This window comes from Hylobates moloch, unplaced genomic scaffold, assembly GCF_009828535.3.
Source record: "Hylobates moloch isolate HMO894 unplaced genomic scaffold, HMol_V3 SCAFFOLD_7, whole genome shotgun sequence".
In the NCBI taxonomy this organism is placed as follows: domain Eukaryota; kingdom Metazoa; phylum Chordata; class Mammalia; order Primates; family Hylobatidae; genus Hylobates; species Hylobates moloch.
In genome coordinates this window covers 51,376,088-51,397,149 of record NW_026652282.1, presented here as the reverse complement: position 1 = coordinate 51,397,149, position 21,062 = coordinate 51,376,088, and the positions used below count along the sequence as shown (strand labels likewise).

Genomic DNA, 21,062 nt, shown 5'->3' with positions numbered 1-21,062 from the left:
TACTTCCAGCTGTGGATCATTAACTTTGGCCTGTTGACCAAACCACTCTGCACAGCATCACGTGGGTCCATCCTAGAACATTTGGACCCAGCTTGCCCATTAACTCCCACTTCTAAAAACTGAAAGATGCCCTTTTAATGTCCCAGCACTAGGACTACCCAATCCCACTAAACCCTTTACCCTGTATGTTCCTTGTAATCAAGGCCTTGCCCTTGGACTTCTCTGCCAAACCTGTGGCAACACTCCACAAGCCATTGCATACTTCTGAAAACAACTGGACTCTGTCATCCAAGGCTGGCCTCCATGCTTGAAAGTTCTGGGTGCAGCTACATAGCTGGCCTCAGAGGCACAAAAACTCACCCTCTACCAGCACATTACTATTGCATCTTCCCATAACTTATGGGACCCCATGAGCCATTGATCTCTTCTTTTCCTCCCACCATCCAGCTTACAGCAACCCTCTAACACCTTCCAGAGATGCAAAATTCTAAACCCAACCACCCTCCTCCCTATAAGTACTTCCAATTCTGAATCCCTCACTCTTGCCTAGACCTCTTAGCCTCCCTCTCCTCCCCTTTCCAACACATTTCAGAAGCCCCTTTGTGGAAGGAACCCACATGGTTCATTGACGGAAGCTCTTTTAAGGAACCATATCTGGCATCTGGCTATGCCATCATCGCCGAAAACAAACTCCTAGAATCCAATGCTCTCTCACCGCATGTCACCACACAACAAGCAGAACTATTTGCCCTAACCAGGACCCTCACTCTAGCAAAGGGAAAGAGGGTCAACATTTACACCAATTCCAAATATGCATACCACGTCCTACAGTCTCACACTGTAATCTGGCAGGAAAGGGGTTTTTCTAACTACAAAAAGAACCACCATAATAAATGGCAAACTCATTCACAAGCCGCTGGAGGCAGCTAAACTACCACTAGAGGCCATCATTATCTATTGCAAGGGACACCAAAAGGCTACAGATGCCATAACCAAGGGAAACTTCTTAGCAGATTCGGCAGCCTGACGGGCAGCCCTTAGAACACTATTGTTATTGCCCATTTTCCCTAGCATACACCCAAGAAGAAAAAAGTGCCTTGCTGGCTCCAGGGCTGTTCATAAGGAAAGCTGAATTTACTTAGACTACAAACTCATCCTACCCAAGACCCAAAAACTTTCTGTTCTCACCCACATCCATAACCAATTCCATATGGCTTATCTCCCATTGCTCCAATTTCTAAAAACCTGTATACATTCCCTTACCATGGCCGTCAGCTTGGACCGCCTCACTAAAGGTTGCTCTGCCTGCAGTCAGACTTCCCCTCAGGGGCCCTTAGACTGCTTCCTTTTCCCTCCCTTCAGGCCCAAAGGCCAGTTGCCGGGACAGGATTGACAAATTGACTTCACTCATACGCTCCCCCATAAAGAAAGTCTGATATCTCCTCATGATAGTAGATACCTTTTCAGGTGGATAGAAGCCTTTCTTACTACCACTGAAAAGGCACACATCATTGCCTCTACCTTCCTCACACACATCATCCCTTGATTCAGCCTCCCCTCATCTATACAACTGGACAATTGACCAGCACTTATCTCCCAAGTCACTCAACAGGTTTCTAAGGCTTTAAACATCATATGGGTTTTTCACATTCTCTATCATCCCCAATCCTTGGGTAAATTTGAACAGGCGAATGCCCTCTTAAAACAACAGTTAACCCAACTTTCCCTAGAGATCAAAATGAAAACTGAATATCACTTCTTCCCTTAACCCTTATGTGCCTCAGGGCCCTCCCCCGAAAACCTCTAAATCTAAGTCCTTTTGAACTTATGTATGGACATTCTTTCGTCCTGCAGAACTTTGCTCCATCCCCTCCCTTACAGGACACCTGGCCAGCACTGCACCTCACTCAACACCTAGTCCGACAGTACACTGACACTCACCTCCCCAAACCTGAGGATTCTTCCCAATTCACTTTCTTACCCTTACAGCCGGGAGACTGGGTCTGGGTAGCAGACAGCAGACCCCTCCTCCCCTCTCCAACAAAATGGAAAGGTCCCTATCAGGTTATATTCACCATCCCTGCTGCTGCAAAGTTAACATCCTTTGCCTATTGTATACACCATTCCAAATTTAAAAAGGCACCCGACCCACACCCCAAAGTCTCCTCACCCTGGAAATATTCTTCCTTTCCCACAGGACCAACCTCGCTGTGCCTAACAAGAATTCCAGAAGTCACCCATCCGAAAGGCACTGGCCCATGACACTCTCCACTTCCAATCTTAAATCTTTTACTTCATACCTTGTCTCAGATCTCTCCTGGTACCCCTTCCCCACGCCCTTAGATAATCCATCTCAATTCCTCATGCTAATTGAGGAGCTATGGCTGCAAGGCACCTTCCAGGATTTCACACCTACACAAATCTCCTTTTTCTCCTTCTGCCTTCTCTGCTTATGGGATATTCTGAGTCCCCACCCCCAATCACTGACAGCTGGGCCCCCTTCGTCAGCCTCACACACCACGTATTAAGTCAGTCACAGTCTCCCCTCTCCTCTAACTGTTGGATTTGTCTTTCTACACACACCCAATGATTCACGGCTCTTCCAGCCGACCTACTTACGTGGACACAGTCCAACATGAGCTTACACATTTTTTACTTGGCTATACCATTCTTGGCTGATTCATTTCTGAAACCGGTTCATAACCTGGAAACTCAACTAAACACCTTTCCTCCAAACTCAGCTCTCTCAGCATGGTTTCAGGTAGAGCTGTTGCCCTCCTTCACCTAATCGCTTCTGGACTAACATCCATACAAACCAACACAACATCATCTAAACCACCAATATGGGGGTACCATTTCTGCTCAAACTTCCTTCATATCCCCACCCCCCTTATGTCTCAGCCGAGCCTACCCTAATCCAGCCCACGCCACAATGGTGGGACAGGTTCCCCAGTCCCTATGTGGTCTTATTTTTACCCCTGCACTCCCTGTAGACCATCAATTCTACACCCTAATTACAAAATCAGATCCACCTCTGCCTGGCAGAAGGTGTTACGCTTTTCTGGCTCGTCTACCATCCACACATCCCTACACCTTGCCACCGGATCCTCTTTTCTTTCATTCCATCCAATTCCTGGCTTCCCCGCTGCCAACTCTGCTCTCTATGTCTCCAGTTTAAAGGTGCCCCCTGGAAAAAATGTAACAATTCCCTCACCTGCGACTGGTACCTGACAGCCACCACACCGGGGCAGCAACGGCTAACAGTTGACAAAGACAATTTCTTTCTCTCTCCAAAACCAAACAGCCTTCATCAACTCCCCAGCCAAGACTCCCTATCAGTCCCTTACAGGTGCCGCTCTGGCTGGCAGTTACTCAATTTGGGAAAACGAAAGCACCCTTTCATGGCTACTTACCTTTACCTACAACTTCTGCCTGTCCACCCCCAGTCTCTTCTTTTTGTGTGATACAAACTGATATCTTTGCCTACCAGCTAACTGGTCAGGAACTTGCACCTGGTCTTTCAGGCTCCAACCATCAACATCCTACCCCCTAACCAAACTATTCTAATTTCTGTAGAAGTCTCTATCTCCTCTTCACCCGTAAGAAATAAATGGGCTCTACATCTCATCACCCTGCTAACAGCATTAGGCATCACTGCTGCACTAGGCACTGGAATAGCAGGCATAACCACCTCAATCACCTCATACCAAACACTATTCACAACCCTTTCTAACACTGTAGAAGATATGCACACTTCCATTACCAGTCTCCAATGACAATTAGACTTCCTCGTAGAAGTCATCCTTCAAAACTGGAGAGTGCTGGACCTACTAACCCCTGAGAAAGGGGGTACCTGCATATACCTCCAGGAAGAATGCTGTTTCTGTGTTGATGAATCTGGCATTGTTCATATCGCAGTTTGTAGGCTTCATGACATGGCTGCAGAGCTTTGACGTCAAGTCGCTGACTCATGGTGGCAAGGATCATCCCTTCTAAGATGGATACCCTGGGTTGCCCCCTTCCTAGGACCCCTGATCTTCCTCTTCCTGTTACTAATGATTGGGCCATACATATTTAACCTTGTATCCCGCTTCATTTCCCAAAGGCTGAATTGTTTTATCCAGGCAAGCGTGCAAAAACACATTGATAATATCCTTCACCTTTGCCACGTCTAATACCAGAGCCTACGAGGAAGCCATTCGGAAGCTCCAGAACCCAGGCCCTAATCACAACGCCCCTATCCAGCAGGAAGCAGCCAGATGATCAACGACGCCCTTTTTCCTTTTTATACTAAAGTAAGAAATAAGAATGTTAGCCCAAGCTGCACTATTTTGCAGACCCTCACCATTTTACAAACTGGTCAGAGTGGAAAATTCCACCAGGGCCTGAGCTGTGAGAAACATCCTGTCAGGCAGGTCCCAGGCCTAACCCCTGGCTGCACTAAATTCCTTCATTATCAGCAGCCAAACACACCGCCCCCACCCCATTTTCACAACAATCCCAGACCTCTCCTGCCCGGGCCTGTAACTGGTCCAGCCTGTAAGCGGGAAGGGGGCTCTGGTACTAGCTGGTACCCCCTCTCCGCAGGTCTTTCTCCCAATAAATCTGTGTTGCCATTGAGCTGCTTCTGTTCCGTTCTTTTCTCCCTTTCATTCTAACAGATCAAACTACTTTATTCAATTCTGACTGAGGTATAAATATTCCATTTTATGAAAATCATATACTTAATCCATTTTACTTTAGTTGTATGTCATTTTTTGCTACTACAAACAGTATTCATTCAATAAACATTTTAGAATATAGTTCTTTTTGCACCTGTGCAAAAGTTTTACTTCAATGTAAATATCTTAAAGTAAAATTATTTTATTGAAGGACATACATTTGTGTTTTATCCCATGGAACTTGAACAGGAAAAAAGATCTTCAAAATATGGACTCCCAGGAATGTGAGTTTAGTACACCATAGTATAGTAGATCGTACTGATTGTTACCAATAAACACAAAGGCAATTGGAAAAATGTAAGATTTTCTACCTAGTACAAGGATGAAATACCAAGGTCTGCATAAAAAATACACATAGTAGTCATAAATGATGAGAGATTATTATGACTATTTTTTCCAAAGAGCCCCAAGGCCAAGCCCCTGGCTTTATAAAAGAAGCCTTTGAGATTCCCACCTTGTGCTGAAGTATCTAATCATGAAAGACTCTGTGGATGACTGATTGTCAGACCGTAAGCCTAAAAATCTATGAAAATAATGTTTCCCAAAAAGTTCACTAGGCTAGAAACAAAAGACAGTTATAAAATTTTGACTGATACTGGCCCCCGTGATGTCTTTCTTTAGCTTCTTTTGCACTTACTTACATTTTAGCACCTACTTGTTATTTTCCATGTTTCTCTTTTGTCTTTAACTTACTTGATAACAGAGTTCCTTTGCATTCTCACACAGCAATTATTATAATACATATATATTGTATGCACTCAATAAATATTTGTGTCTAATTGTTTAAAACCTATCAATGAGCTCCCATCACTGTCAGAATAAATTCCAAATTCTCAAATTCTAGCCAAGGCCTTTCACTGTCTGATTAAGAGGTACTTATCTAGCCTTACTTCTCAAAACAATCCTTAACTACTTCAATTCCTGGAAATCCCCATGGTCTTACCACATTTGGTTTTAGGGATGTTGAAACATGGCGCTCTTTCTGCCTAAACGATTTTCCTTCATTTCCCATTTACTCACAGGTTAGATGTCATTTCTTAAGGTAAGCCTTTTCTTATCCATTGGAATATGATAAATGTCCCTTTCATGTGTTTGCATAGCACTGTATACTCACATTTGTATTGTAATTGCCTATTGACTTATGTCAATCATCGAATACACGAAAGCCTCTTAAAGGCAAAGACTAAATATGATTTCCATTGCAGATGGCATACCAGAGTTTAGGTGCAAAAAAATTCTTAAATCTTTTCTGTAATTAAAAATTTATGAAAATAATTACATCAGCATATGGTGGAGTCTGCGATCAAGCCTTCTTGTTCCCACAAAGCGCAACAATTTGTTGTGAATAAAACTAAATGGAAGAGCTTAGGGGTCCACTTAAGAGCCTCTGAAATACAGTGGAAAAAAAAAAACTGAGAAGACCCACACAAAAAGTATTTAAAAAATCATTTCATTTCACCTGCATTAACCCATTCCTCAAGCTGGCACTTCTCAGCATGGAGTGGGAACTCTCTGGCATGCCTGCCCACCTTGCACAGAAAAGAAGAGGAAGATGTATAACCAGCTTCCTCAGGCTTTTGGAATTTTGCCCAAATGACAGCTTCAGTTTCACTCCACACAGATCAGTGGGAGAACTGGTATGGCTGAGACATTTGGATGTGGCAGAGACAAAGAAGGGGGACAGGCTCAATCAGTATCGGCCATGTGAATAGTCTCAGAGTGAACCCTAGTGGTCTGCTCAGCACAGGATTCTAGCAGACATCTCCACTGAGGACCTCAACAACCCTCCTGGTGGATGTGCAGCCCCTGCAGCAATCATTGCCCACAACTACTCCATGATCTTGATTACTAACATCATTGACTTGCTCTACAGAGGAGCCTAGCGGCTTTCACCACTGAGGAAAACTGCCAACAAAAGAGCAGAAAACCCTCTGTGGTTTTTGCCACAAAAGGCCCTGCAGTATTTTTTCTTCACAATCTCCATGTACCTTAGACACTCCCTATTCCTGGAGTCACCCAGAGTCACAACTGCTGCTGCTGCAGTCACCAGGGCCCAGGGACTCATCAAGCAACATTGACAGTCACCAGATACCTGACCAGATGATGTTCTCTCTCTCTCTCTTTTTTTCTTTCTCTTCCCTCCTCTCCCCTCCCTAGAGCCACCTGAGCTACTCTCACCATAGTTAGCCCAACTAGGTGACTCACTACTGTATCCATTGGTATTTTCCAGGGGACTAAACCATGACTCTTTCTTTGTGGAATCACCCCAGCTGCTGCCTCTGCAGGTGCTTTGTCCCAGAGACCCAGTGCAGCTACTGTGCTTGTGCCCACAAATAGTCCCAGGGCCCATGCTGAAGGCTCTAGCCCCACCATCTTGCACACCCAAGGCTGGCCACTGAAGCTAGGCTGTTGCACACTGCCAGCCCAACCCCACAGTTGAGCTTGAACAAGCACCTTGCCATGCCTCTTGTCTCCTGCCTCCAAAATACTGCCTACACACACAGCTGGCTCCTGCAGCTGCACATGTGTGCACACTTCCAGCTTATTCCTGAAGCTGCCCATGCACGCACACGACTTCATCTTACTGCTGCACCTCAGATGGCCTGTTCAATCATTCATGTGCAAGCTGACAGCAAGCACTGCCACATGTGCACTCATACTCAGCCTCAACTCATACCTCTGAACCCAGCCCTCTAGGTGGCCTGTGCTGGAACGCTCATGATTACAACTAGCTTCTGCAGTGAAACATGTACACATCACTGGCTACAGCCTTCATGATTGCCAGCCCTAGAGCCTAGAGACACAGATGAGTTTACTGACACCCCTCACAGATACTGAAGATCTCCCACAGGTCTTGCCAACAAGGATCATTCAGGTGACAATATTAAGGTCTGATATAAGTATAGCCAACCCTGTTATAAGATGTTTTACATTACCTTCGTGGTAACTACAAAGCAAAAATGTATATTAGAAATACAAAAGAAAAAGAAAAAGGAATTAAAACATAATATTACAGAAAACCGTCAAATCACAAAGGAAGACATTAAGAGAGGAAATAGGAAACAAAGGATCTACAAAACAGCCAGAAAAGAATAATTACCTTGAATATAAATAAATTTTCCCATGGCGTGAATGGATTAAACAATAAAACACCCAACTGTATGTTGCTTACAAGAGGTTTAACTTTAAGGACACACAGAGACTAAAAGTTTAGTGATGAAAAAATTTATTCCATGGATTTTGAAACCAAAGAGAGTAGTGATAGCTACTTATATTAGACAAAATATGCATTAAGTAAAAAAACTGTAAAAATTTTAAAAGTTCAATATAAATAAAAAGTCAAGGTGATGTAACAACTTTTGATATAGATGCAACCGATTTCACATCACATAAATATGTAAAGCAAATATTAGATCTGAAGGGAGAGAGAGATTGCAATGCAATAATCGTAGGGTAGTTAAATATCACACTTTAACAACAGGTAGATTAGTGAAACACAAAATGAAAAAGGAGCCACTGTACTGAACTGTTTCAGACCAAATGGACTTAGCAGTCATGTATAGAATTTTGACAAAATTTTACATCTTTTCATGATAAGACTTCCCAACAAATTAGGTACAGAATGAATGTAACTCAACACAATAAAGGCCATATATGACAACCCACAGCTAACATCATACTCAATAACGAAAAGTTAAGTTTTTCTTAAAATCAGGAACAGGACAAGGAAGTCTAATCAGCACTTCTACACCACTTCTATTTACAATAGTACTTGAAGTACTAACCAGAGCAGTTAGGCAAAATAAATGAATAAAAGGCATCAAAATTGGTAAGGACAAAGTTAAATTTTCCTTGTTTGCTGATGACATGATTATATATAGAGAAAATCCGAAAGGCTCCATCAAAAACCTGTTAGAAATAATAAACATTGAGTAAATTTACGGGATACAAAGTCAACATGCAAAATCTGTAGGTTTTTTTGTTTTGTTTGTTTGTTTGTTTGTTTGTTTTTTGAGATGGGAGACTCACTCTGTCACCAGGCTGGAGTGCAGTGGTGTGATCTCGGCTCACTGCAACCTCCACCTCCCGGTTTCAAGGGATTCTCCTGCCTCAGCCTCCCGAGTAGCTGGGACTATAGGCACACGCCACCACGCCCAGCTAATTTTTGTATGTTTAATAGAGATGGGGTTTCACCAGGTTGGCCAGGATGATCTCGATCTCTTGACCTCATGATCTGCCCACCTCTGCCTCCCAAAGTGCTGGGATTACAGGCATGAGCCACTGCACCTGGCCTGTAGCATTTTTATACAGTGATGATTAAGAATGTGAAAAGGAAATTAAGAATACAATTCCAGGCCAGGCACGGTGGCTCACACCTGTAATCCCAGCAATTTGAGAGGCCAAGCCCAGCGGGTCATCTGAGGTTGGGAGTTCAAGACCAGCCTAATCAACATGGAGAAACCCCATCTCTACCAAAAATACAAAATTAGCTGGGCATGGTGGTGCATGCCTGTAATCCCAGCTACTTGGGAGTCTGAGGCAGGAGAATCACTTGAACCTGGGAGGTGGAGGTTGTGGTGAGCCAAGATCATGCCATTGAACTCTAGCCTAGGCAGCAAGAGCAAAACTCCATCTCAAGGGAAAAAAAACAAAGAAAAGAAAGAATACGATACCATTTACATTAGCATAAAAATAAAATAGTTAGGAATAAATTTTACCAAAGCTGTGAAATATTTGTATACTCAAAACTATAAAACACTGATGAATAAAATTGGAGAAAGAAATATATATAAAATGAGAAAGACATGAGACATTTTCAAACAAAACCAAGAAAGCATGTGACCACTAGAGGTGCCCTACAAGAAATGCTAAACAGAATTCTTCAGGTTCTAATTAAAAGATGCTAGACAGTAACTAAAAGATATATGAGGATATAGCTTTTGTAAAGGTAAATACACGGGCAAATGTGCATATATAAACATATATATATAATATATACATTATATCCATAAAGCCTATTTATATATATACATATAAATAGGATATATAACTAATATCCATCCATCTATGTAGCATTGTAATTTTGGGTTGGACCCCACTTTTTTGGTAGAGATTTAAAAGAAACATGCAAAAAATTATTAATGCATTGATAGGTACACTATACATAAGGGTGTAATTTGTGACATCAAAAACATAAACCGCGAAGGATAAGGAGCTGTAAAAGAGAAGAGCTTTTGTATGTAATTAGTTTATATTAATTTAAGAGGATTGTTATAACATGAAGATATTATGTGTAATCCCTATGGTAAGCATAAATATATAGACAGAATATTTATTAAAAAATTAAAAAGGAATAAAAGGACATCACTACAAAATTTTATTAACACGAAAGGAGGCTGCAATAGAAAATTGAGCAAAAAGCATAAGACATACAAGAAACAAATAGCAAATTAACACTTCTTTAAATGTCAAATTATTCAACTCTAATAAAAATTCAAACTCACGACACTTTCGAGAGAATTAAATAATTCTCAAATAACAAGTTTCAATAAAAAAAGAAATTTATCAAATGTCAAAATAATTCAAAATGATATTTAAAAGCTCAGTGAGATACAAGAGAATACATATTAACACAAAAAATTGAAAATCAATTCAGGATATGAATGAGAAATTCAACAACGGGATAAATATTATAAATTTAAAAATAAGCAAACAGAAACCCTGGAATTAAATAATTCAATAAATGCAAAATATACATTTGATGGCTTCAAAATTAGACTAAATCAACAGAAGAATGAATTATAGAACCTGAAGACAGATCTTTTGAAATTACACACCAAAAAAACTGAATAAAAAACAAAAAATAAATAAAGCATATTTGACATATGGGGCACCATAAAGTAATCAAATATTCAAATTTTGAGTGTTCCACAGGTGAAGAGAAAGGTAAAGGCATAGAAAGTCTGTTTAACAAAATAATACCTAAAAACTTCTGAAGTCTAGAAAGAGATTTATACAGGAAGCTCAGAGATCCCCAAATAGATACACCTCAGAAAGTTTTTTTCCAAGTCAAACTGTCAAATGTCAAAGACAGAGATTTCTAAAAACAGCAAGATAAATGCATCTACTCACATATAAAGGAATCCTCATCGGACACACTGAATTTTTCAGGAGAAACCCATGCAGGTCAAGAGCAAGTGAGATGACATATTTAAACTGCTGAAAGAAAAAGAAGAAAAAAACCCTGCTAGTCAAGAATAGTATGCTCATCAAAGTAAGCCTTCATAACTTCAGAAGAAATAAATTACTTCCAAGACAAGCAAAAATTAAGGGAATTCGTTACCACTACACTGGCCCTACATGAAATGCTTAATGAAATCCCACGCCTGGCAGTAAAACGATACCTATCATCATGAAAACACACTGAAATATAAAACATGCTGGTAGAGCACGTGCAAATAAAGAATAGGAAGGACTCAAATGTTACCACTTACCAAAAACTACCAAACCGAAATCATAAACAACAAGAGAGAAATTAAGAGAAAAAGAATATTCAAAACAACCAGAAAGCAATTAACAAAATGACAAGAATGAGTCCCCCTATATCAATAATAACCTTGAATTTACATTGATTTAATTTTAATTAAAAGATATATATTGGCTGAATATATATATATGTATATTATATATATAAAATCTCCCAACTATATGGTACCTAGAAGAAACTCACTTCACCTGTAAAAACACATATAGACTGAAAGTACAGGAATTGAAAAATAAATTCCACACAAATGGAGATCAAAAGGAAGTAGTAGTAGCTATCTTCATGTTAAATAAAGCAGACTTTAAGTCAAAATAGTAAAAAGAGGCAAAGAAGGTCTTTATACAATTTTGCAAGAGTATATAACAATTATATATATATATGCACCTAACACTAGAGCAGCAAGATACATAAAGCAAATATTACCATATCTAAGTGGAGATAGAGACTCAAACAGTAGTCAGAGACTTCACCACCCCACTCTCTGCGTTAGACATATTAGACAGAAAATTAACAAAATGCTTTGCATTCAAAGTACACTTTAGGCCAAGTAGACCTAACTGACATTTAGAGAATATTTTATTCAACAACGGCACCTACTGCTGTTTATTTTGACACGTGGAGCATTCTCTGAGATAGAGCATATATTAGGCCAAAAAACACGTCTCAACAAATTTTTAAATTCAGTCATAAAAGGTATCTTTACAGATGACAATGAATTAAAACTAGAAATCAATTACAACAAGAACTTTGGAAATTAAACACTATATTTCTGAATGACTATTGGGTCAATGAACAAACTGACAAAAAGATGCTTGAAACAAATAACAGTGCAAACACAACATTCCAAACCTAAGGGATACAGAAAAACCAGTGCTAAGAGGAAAGCTTATAGCAAGAAATGCCTACTTCATAAAAGTTGAATAATTTCAAATAAACAATTTAATCATGAAACTCAAGGAGCTAGAGAAGAAAGAACAAACACAACCCCAAATTAGTAGAAGGAAAGAAATAAAATCAGAGCAGACTAATTGAAGGTAGAGACTAAAAATACAATATAAAGATTCAATTAAATGAATAGCTGCTTTTTTGGAAAAAAAATTAAAAAATCAAATCGGCAAATCACTACCTACACCAACCAAGAAAGAGAAAATACCCAAATAAAACCAGAAATCACAACTCATGTCACAACATATGAAATATCATCCGTGTAAACCAAAAATAAAATTCTGAACTCCCCCTCCCAACCATCTAAATGGTCTTCTTCCTTGGCTAGGGCACTCTACCCTGAAACACTGGTTCAGGCCATGACAGGAAGTGGGGGTCAGACATGCCTCATTATACCTCTCCAGCATTAACATCAACACAGATCTTAAGTCTGATAAGTAACATTTACAATCTATTCTCTTCAAAGCCTGCTAGACGAAGGCTTTATCTGCACGCTAAACGTTTGATCTCTACAATGTCTTATTGCAACCCAGACATTCCTTTCTATTGATAACTCTTTCAACCAATGGCTAATTAGAAAAAGTTTAAATCCACCTATAACATGGAAGTCCCCACTTTTAGTTGTCCTGCCTTTCTGGACCTAACCAATGTATTTCTTAAATGTATTTGATTGAAGTTCCATGTCTCCCTACAATGTGTAAAATCAAGCTGCACCCCAACTGCCTTAGGCACACGTTCTCAGGAGCTCCTAAAGGCTGTATCATGGGCCATTTAAAACGGAATAAATCTGTTTAAATGTTTTACAGAGTTTGACTCTTTTCATCAGCATTGGAGACTATTATGAAAAACTATATAATAACAAACTGAAAAACAGAAAATGTATACATTCCTGGAGAGATACAATCCACAAGACTGAATGAGGAAAAAATAGAAAATGTGAACAGACAAATAGTGAGTCACAAGTTTGAATAAGTATTAGAAAGACTTTCAACAAAGAAAAGCCCTGGACTGTATGGCTTTGATGCCAAATTCTACCACACTCATAAAAAATAAATGGCCAGGCATGGTGGCTCACGCCTGTAAAACCAACACTTTGAGAGGCCGAGGCGAGCAGATCACCTGAGGTCAGGAGTTCAAGATCAGCCTGGCCAACGTGGCAAAACCCAGTCTCTACTGAAAAAAAAAAAAACAACGAAAATTAGCCTGGTGTGGTGGCAGGCACCCATATTCCCAGCTACTCAGGAGGCTCACTAGAACCCGGGAGGTGAAGGTTGCAGTGAGCCGAGATCGTGCCACTGCACTCCAGCCTGGGTGACAAGAGAACAAGAGGGAGATTCCATCAAAAAAAAAAAAAAAAAAACCAATTTCACCAATTTTCTTCAAATTATTAAAAAATGTTAAATATTGGCCAGGGTTGGTGGCTCATGCCTGAAATCCCAGCACTTTGGGAGGCCAAGGCAGGCGGATCATGAGGTCAGGAGATCAAGACCATCCTGGCTAACACGGTGAAACCCCATCTCTACTGGAAATACAAAAAAATTAGCTAGGCATGTTGGCGGACGCTTGTAGTCCCAGCTACTTGGGAGGCTGAGGCAGGAGAATGGCATGAACCTGGGAGGCAGAGCTTGCAGTGAGCAGAGATCACACCACTGCACTCCAGCCTGGGGACAGAGCAAGACTCTGTCTCAAAAAAAAGAAAAAGTTAAATATTAGCAATTTCTCCATAACTGATTCTATGAGGCCTGAATTACTTTTATACTAAAACTAGATATAAACAAAAAAAAAATTATAAGCCAATAGCTCTGATAAATATAGAAAAAAATCTTCAACAAAATACAAGCGAAGGGAATTCAACAGCGCATTAGAAAGATAACACGTCATGATCAAATAAAATTTATTCCAGGTGGGAAAATGATTTATCATACAAATTAATAAATGCGGTAAATTACCTCAACAGAATGAATGACAAAAAACATAATCATCTCAATAGGTACAAAAAATATTTGAATGAATTAACCATCCCTTCATGATAAAAGCTCTCAACAAACTCGGTATAGAAGGAACATATTGTGACATAATAATGGCCATATATGGCAAATGTACAGCTAACATCACACTGAATGGAGAAAAGTGGTGTAGCAGGATGAGCCACAGACGAAACTCCTCAGACACCGAGTTAAAAAAGGAAGGGGTTTATTTGGCCGGGGGCATCGGCAGGACTCCTGTCTAAAGAGCCGAGCTTGAGTGAGAAATTCCTGTCCCTTTTAAGGGCTCACGACTCTAAGGGGGTATGCATGAGAGGGTCATAATCGATTGAGCAAGCAGGGGGTATGCGACTGGGGGCTGCATGCACCGGTAATTAGATCGGAACAAAACAGGTTAGGGATTTTCACAGTGCTTTTCTATACAATGTCTGTAATCTATAGCTAACATAACCGATTAGGTCGGGGTCTATCTTTAACTACCAGGCCCAGGGTGTGGCGCCAGGCTTTCTGCTTGTGGATTTCATTTCTGCCTTTTAGTTTTTACTTTTTTCTTTCTTTGGAGGCAGAAATTGGGCATAAGACAATATGAGGGGTGGTGGCCTCCCTTATTCCCCCCCTTCGAGACTCTCACTTAATAGTGGGAGTTCTCACTTTCATTTTTACTACCCGTGTCTTCTTGCAAGATAGATTGATAGTGATTCATATAGTACACTTATGCTGAAGCATTTTGGTGAACTAACAGAATGATGAAGCTTTTTATCATTTGAAGAAGTCCAGGTAGCAAACAAGGGAGCAGTAAGCAGGTTCCTATTACTATTATAACTCTTATAAGAGTTTTAAATCCTCCTAATGCTGGGAACCATGTGCACAGGCACATGTGGCAGTTTTGTCACATCTCTAACTATGTCTTCGTCTACTTGCCCTTGATTATCTATGTGTAGGCAGCAATTAGTAAGGTTAAATTTCCTACAGACTTCTCCTTCAGCTGCTGGCAAGTAGTCGAGAGCTAATCTATTTTGATAGATAGCATTTTTCATTTGAGTTTCTTGCCGGGCCAGAATAGTCAAGGCTCTGCCAGTTTTATTAGTGATTATTTTTAAGAAGGTTGTAACCATATGATTCAGTTGATATGTAAATGGGGGTCTGGTATCCCCATGAGCCATCTTGTGCCTAAGTAGCAGGCCGATAATATTGTATGATTCTCTCAGAGGGCCATTTATCATTTTTTTTTTTCAATTTCCTATAGCTATGCTTCTCTTTTTGTGGGAAGCATAGACAGGGAAGCCCAGGAGTTCACCTGTTTCTATGGGCAGTAGGAAGAAAGATGGTTTAATAGTGCCAATAACACAACTACCTGCCTACTTGTCAGGTAATTTGGCATAAGCTCTATGCCTCCATATCCAGTATAATCCAGTGGGGGCTGTCCAGTCCTGGTGGGACTCTGGGTGGGTCCACATGGTTTGCAACTTTGGGAATTTACTAAATGGATTTCTCTCTGTGTGATTTGAAGTCCGCCAAGTGACTGTTTTTGTGGTACCATTATACAGTTTCTGTCTCAGACAACTAAGTCATCCTACAGGGTGAGTGAATTCTTTTGCTTTTCTAGCTATGCAATATTGTCCAATAATTGAGGCTTTTAGGACCCAGAAATTATCAGGGTGATTCTTTTGAGCTGGGAATTCATCAGGAACTGGGTCTGTAAGTACTAATTCTCGGGCTTCCCATGGCCATTGATCTCCTATTACAGTTTCTCCACATACATAACATGAAGTGACATTGATAGACTGGGCTACGTGCTCAGCTAATTGCAAAAACAAATTTCTTGTTTTTCCTGGAATTTCTGGTACTGGCACATTTAGTTCATCATAGAAAGTTTGAAACATTGGTTCAGGAGAGCGTTTGTAAACTTCTCCTCGAACCAAGATATTTACTTGAGGATCCACTCTGGCCCCATCGATTCCTAAGGTCACACGCTCCTCTTTTTTCCAGCGAGGATCAAGGGGATTGGTTATTACTAGCTCTAAGGGGTTACATTGTCCCTTAGTACAGGAAGGGCCATTTTTTCCTTTCTGAAGGTGGACTGGATCCTTTTCTTTTTTTTTTTTAATTCAAGTGGCCTAAATGACATAAGACCAGTATTTACATTTATTTTCACACAGTCCTAATTTATGACAGACGTACTTACTTTCTGTTATATAGCCTCTTTTCTAATTAAGAGAAGAATACCTTATTCCTAACTTATTACTATTAATGACAGCACAGGCATCAAATTTTAAGGTGACTTGTTTGGGCACCTCTTTTTCTTCTGTTTTGGCTAACACTTTACTCGTATCCTTTATAAGCCCCCACCAGTCCTCAGTCCTTAATCTTATTTTAAAAACTGTGGTCATAGGAGGCTCAGATGGGTCATAACACACATCAGGTTGGTCATTTCCTGGGCTACATACCTTGTATAGAATAACATTATACAAACAAGTTCTTTTTAGAGTTCCAGTACACTTATAATAACCATAAAATAGTAGGACCATAGCAATCTTTTGTCCTACCTCTGTGACTTGATGTACAGTGGGAACAGTCCTCAGTCTGAGGAAGGTCATTTGAAGTCCTTACTAAAAAAGTCCAAATTTTAAGGAAAATGAGTCCTGCAATGAGTTTTCTCATGCTTCAGACATGCCTGGACCAGTCAGCTTCTGAGTGTGACTGAAACAGGGCTTGTCATCTTCTTCAGAGTCACTTTGCAGGGGTTGACGAAGCTGCTCCTGTCCACGTACCGCTCACAGTCTATGGATGTTTAAGGATGGTATCAGAGGTTGGGCCTACTAGAATAAATCAGTCCAACACCTCTACACATTTATGTTCAACTGGGCTCTCTGGTACCAGGAGCAAGGTGGTGGGGTTTAAGGTGTTGCAAACTTCAATGGTTATGTGGGGATTTTCACATAGCAAGCTTTGGTACTTGGTTAAGCTAGCATTTGTTAACTAATGATGTCTTTTGGTAGTCATTAAAGTTACCACAGCATAGGGGGCCTTTACATTCAGGTTTTGCCTAAGGGTTAGTTTATCTGCTCCTTGTGCTAACAGGGCCATTGCTGCTAGGGCCCTTAGACCTGGGGGCCAACCTTTGGAAACCCTGTCTAGGTTTTTTTGAGAGATAGGCCACTGGCCTCAGCCAGGGCCCCACATTCTGGGTTAAAACTCCAACTGCTATTTTTTCTCTTTCTGACACATAGAGTGTAAAGGGTTTTGTCAGGTCAGGTAGTCTCAGGGCTGGGGCCGACATGAGTTTTTCCCTTAACTCATGAAAAGCTCGTTGTTGGTGGTTGTAATAGATGTAGTTTATCTAATCTACATTTTTATTAACTGTCACCCACCAAAATATTGACTCAAATCCTGCAGCTATTTGATTTCAAGCTTTAAATTGATCTGATGTTCCTCATGGGACTCCAATTGCATCTAAATAGACATGAGAGTTGAAAGACCCATAAGGGGCTTCTCTGGCTTTACGATGTCTTATTTCTTTTCCCTCTGGTTGATGAAATGCCAAAGTGAAAGGGATAACCAATTGGACTAAAGTACAAGTGCCACTCCAGTTATTCGGCAGAGCGCCCAGTAAAGGTCCACCACAATACCAGCACACATCCACTTGGGGATGAACAAGGGCTGACTGATTGATAAGCTCTTGAAAATTCTTAAGCTCACTGCATCTTTTCAGATCTCCAAGGAACGCTAAGTTTCCTCCCTGTCATGAGAGACACGAAGCGAACTTAGTGTTGGGAGATGAAAGCTAGATGGCCCTCGGGGGCTGACCCGCAGGGTGCCGGACTTTGGGATATAGCAGAGAGAGCTTGGCATGACTTATTATTCCAGGCTGTAGAATCCCGGAAAAGAGCTGCCATGCAGCCCACACCTGGTCAACTGGAGGACCACCTTAGTGGAAAGGGGACAATCTAGGCCTCTGACCTGCCATGTGCACAAGCATAGCAATTGCTTTTATTTAGTGTGCAGATGGAATATTTGATCCCTTTTAACCAGGCATTTGCATCTTGGTATCCTGTCTTAATTGCTAAAGTTTAAGTCTTTAACTTCTATGATCCTCTAGTAAAATGAATATATGGTTTTAGGAAATTACAAAAACCAGTTTGGGCAGTCCATCTGTGCTCTTTAGTGGTCCACAGAACGTTGGACCAACTATGTCATGAAAGCACTACTTCGGGGAGAAAGACTCCTGGTTGGCACTGGGGTCTTTATTGAAATCTCCCTGGATTAAATGGTCCTAGTTCACTAATGCCCAGTCTGAGGAGAGTCAGGAGGGACAGAAGTACTTTTCTGAAGTAGAGAGCTGTCTTTGACTTGGCAAGTCCCCACAGGGTATAAAAAGGCAAGCATTAAATGCAATAGTTTGAGGCAAAATTAGTGGTCAGCAATAGAAGAGAAAGAAAAAGAGTAATAGAATAAATAAAATTATTTTTTTAGTTTATTTGGTGGTTTCCCTGGACGAACAGCAGTCTTGGTGGTTAGCAGCACAAGGCAGGGTCCTTCCCAGGCTGGCTGGAATTTTTCTTCTTTCCACCCTTTGATGAGAACGTGATCTTCAGGCCAGTGCTGGTTTACCGGAAATTCTAGGGGTGGTACATGTGCTAAAAGACTTTTAGTTTTTGAGATAAAGAAAAGTAGAAGATAAACCAAGTATATAATTTTTAAGAAATTGACCTTTTGTTTTAAATGTGGGAACCTTGGCAGTGGACTTTATAGTGCCTCTTTAATGAGAAATTTCCTTTAGCACCTATTTTTATTAGTTTTTAAACCAAAGAAAGCCAAATACCATTTTACATTTAAGGATGCTTCTCGTATGATTTTTATACAAGATAAGCTAAATTTTATGTTTATATTAGTGTGTTATTAGCGTTACACTTAATTTTAATAAAACCTTGTAGACATATTTATCTAATTTTTAATGTTTGACCATAAGGTAAGATTTCGGAGACTCTTTTCAACATTTTATAATTTTTGTGAAAGAGCAGGTTGGTGCTTTAAGAAAAACCTGTTATGCTTTTACTTTAATGTCCAGTTCACAGAAAAACTGGATAATACTTCTTTAACTTTAGCTAATCTGTTTACACACAGAATTTTCTTTACAATTAACATTTTAAAACTTGCTTAAACCTTCAAAACAATAACTTTTTTAACGTTTTAATGTAGGTAAAAGTGTACATTCTTATGCTTCCTTATAATCCTTTTACCAAAGATATGTTTTACTTTTCTTATACACCTTGCACGTAAACTGTTGTTGTTTTTTTAGTAGTTTTACATTCAGGAGGCCTAGTTACTTTTAAATTATACAACATTTCTTGCATAAATTCTTTTTTTATAACATTTTTCTCTTTCATGACTTTCGCAGACAATTCTTCATCATGCCTCAACTTTCTGACTTATTACAAATATTTCTTTCTTTAAACAACCGGTTATTTCAGGACAAGAATTTACCATATAATACTCTTTCTATATAAATTCTGTCCCCCCTTTTTTTTCCTTTTTTTTTTTTTCTTAGGATACTTCTGAACTGGTGAGGTGTGCTCACAGTGAGGTTTCCTCTGAAAGTTATTTTTTTTTACTTTTTTGTTAGCAAAGCAATTGCTAACAAACAGATTAAATGCATTTGGGCCATCCGTGGGTTACTGGGGTAAGGATTTTTGATAGGAAGGCCTCAGTGCTTTTGGAATACGCCCTTGTTTACACTGACGACAAAGTGGTATTGGAGTGTTATAGGGTTATGGAGAATACCTTCAATTATCAATTATAGGTTTTAAATTTACCTTGGCTTTTAAAGGAATAGGGTACACTTTTTTTCTTAACTACTTGTATATCTCTCTCTTTCTCTCTTTGACTTTGTCTCTTTCTTTGACTTTCCTTTTGCCTCTGTCTCTTCCTCTTTCTCTCTGCCAATCTCTTTCTTTCTCTCTCTCTCTCTCCTTGACTCCCTCTTTGTCTGTCTCTTCCTCTCCGACTCTTCCTCTCTCTCTTTGCCTCTTTTCTTCTCTGTCTCTTTCTTTTCTCTCTCTCTGCTGGTCTTTCCTTGCCTCTGCCAGCTGCTTATGCTGCTCTTCTCTCAACCACTGTGTGTTGGGGGCAGGGGGTCTAAAACAACCTGTAACCAAGTGTCTGTATATGGGAACTGGTCTGGGTTCCCTGGCTTATAGGTTACCTTGTGGCATACCTTTGAAACAAGGGACCTGTCCAGGCTTCCTTCTAATGGCCAACCTACTTCTAATGCTGGCCAGTCTATCTTACACAAAGTTTTACGTTTTCTTGGTGTCACAGTACTCCATAGTCTCCCTTAAATTCTTTTTTGAAATGTTTTAACATAGTTCCAAGTAGGGTGGGCTTATTTGTGCCTGACCTATGCTTCTTCAAGACAAAACACCATGCTCACACCACACTCACACCACAAAACAAAGAACGGGTAAAAAGGGCACACATACACTTTTGCAGTTTGAACCAAACCAAAATCAAAACCAAAATCAGAGTATCCAGAAATCCAAGCCAGGTCAAAACCAAAACCAAAGTATCAAGCAATCCAAGTCAAGTCAAAAACAAAAACCAAAGTGCCGGTACAGGCACTCCGTGGGTGATCAGGCCACGCTTCCACTCAAATGGAGTAGGCAAGTTCCCAAGACCAATCCTATTAAGCAATTCAAACCAAGTCAAAACCAAAACCAAAGTGCCGATAAAGGCATGCCGTGGGTGATCAGGCCACGCTTCCACTCAAATGGAGTGGGCAAGTTCCCAAGACCAGTCCTGTCAATCAATCCAAACCAAGTCAAAACCAAAACCAAAACCAAAGTGCCAATAAAGGCACGCCATGGGTGA

General features: G+C 40.3%; 1 long non-coding RNA gene across 1 annotated transcript in view; it reads left to right on the top strand.

Annotated features, from left to right (window-relative positions):
* LOC116811734 (uncharacterized) overlaps window positions 1-3,140 on the top strand; it is a 114,179-nt gene extending 111,039 nt beyond the window's left edge. Inside the window, exon 3 of the long non-coding RNA XR_004370520.2 lies at window positions 2,198-3,140. This is a non-coding gene — a long non-coding RNA (uncharacterized LOC116811734). The remainder of the gene's footprint in view (window positions 1-2,197) is intronic.
* The last annotated feature ends 17,922 nt before the right edge of the window (window positions 3,141-21,062 follow it).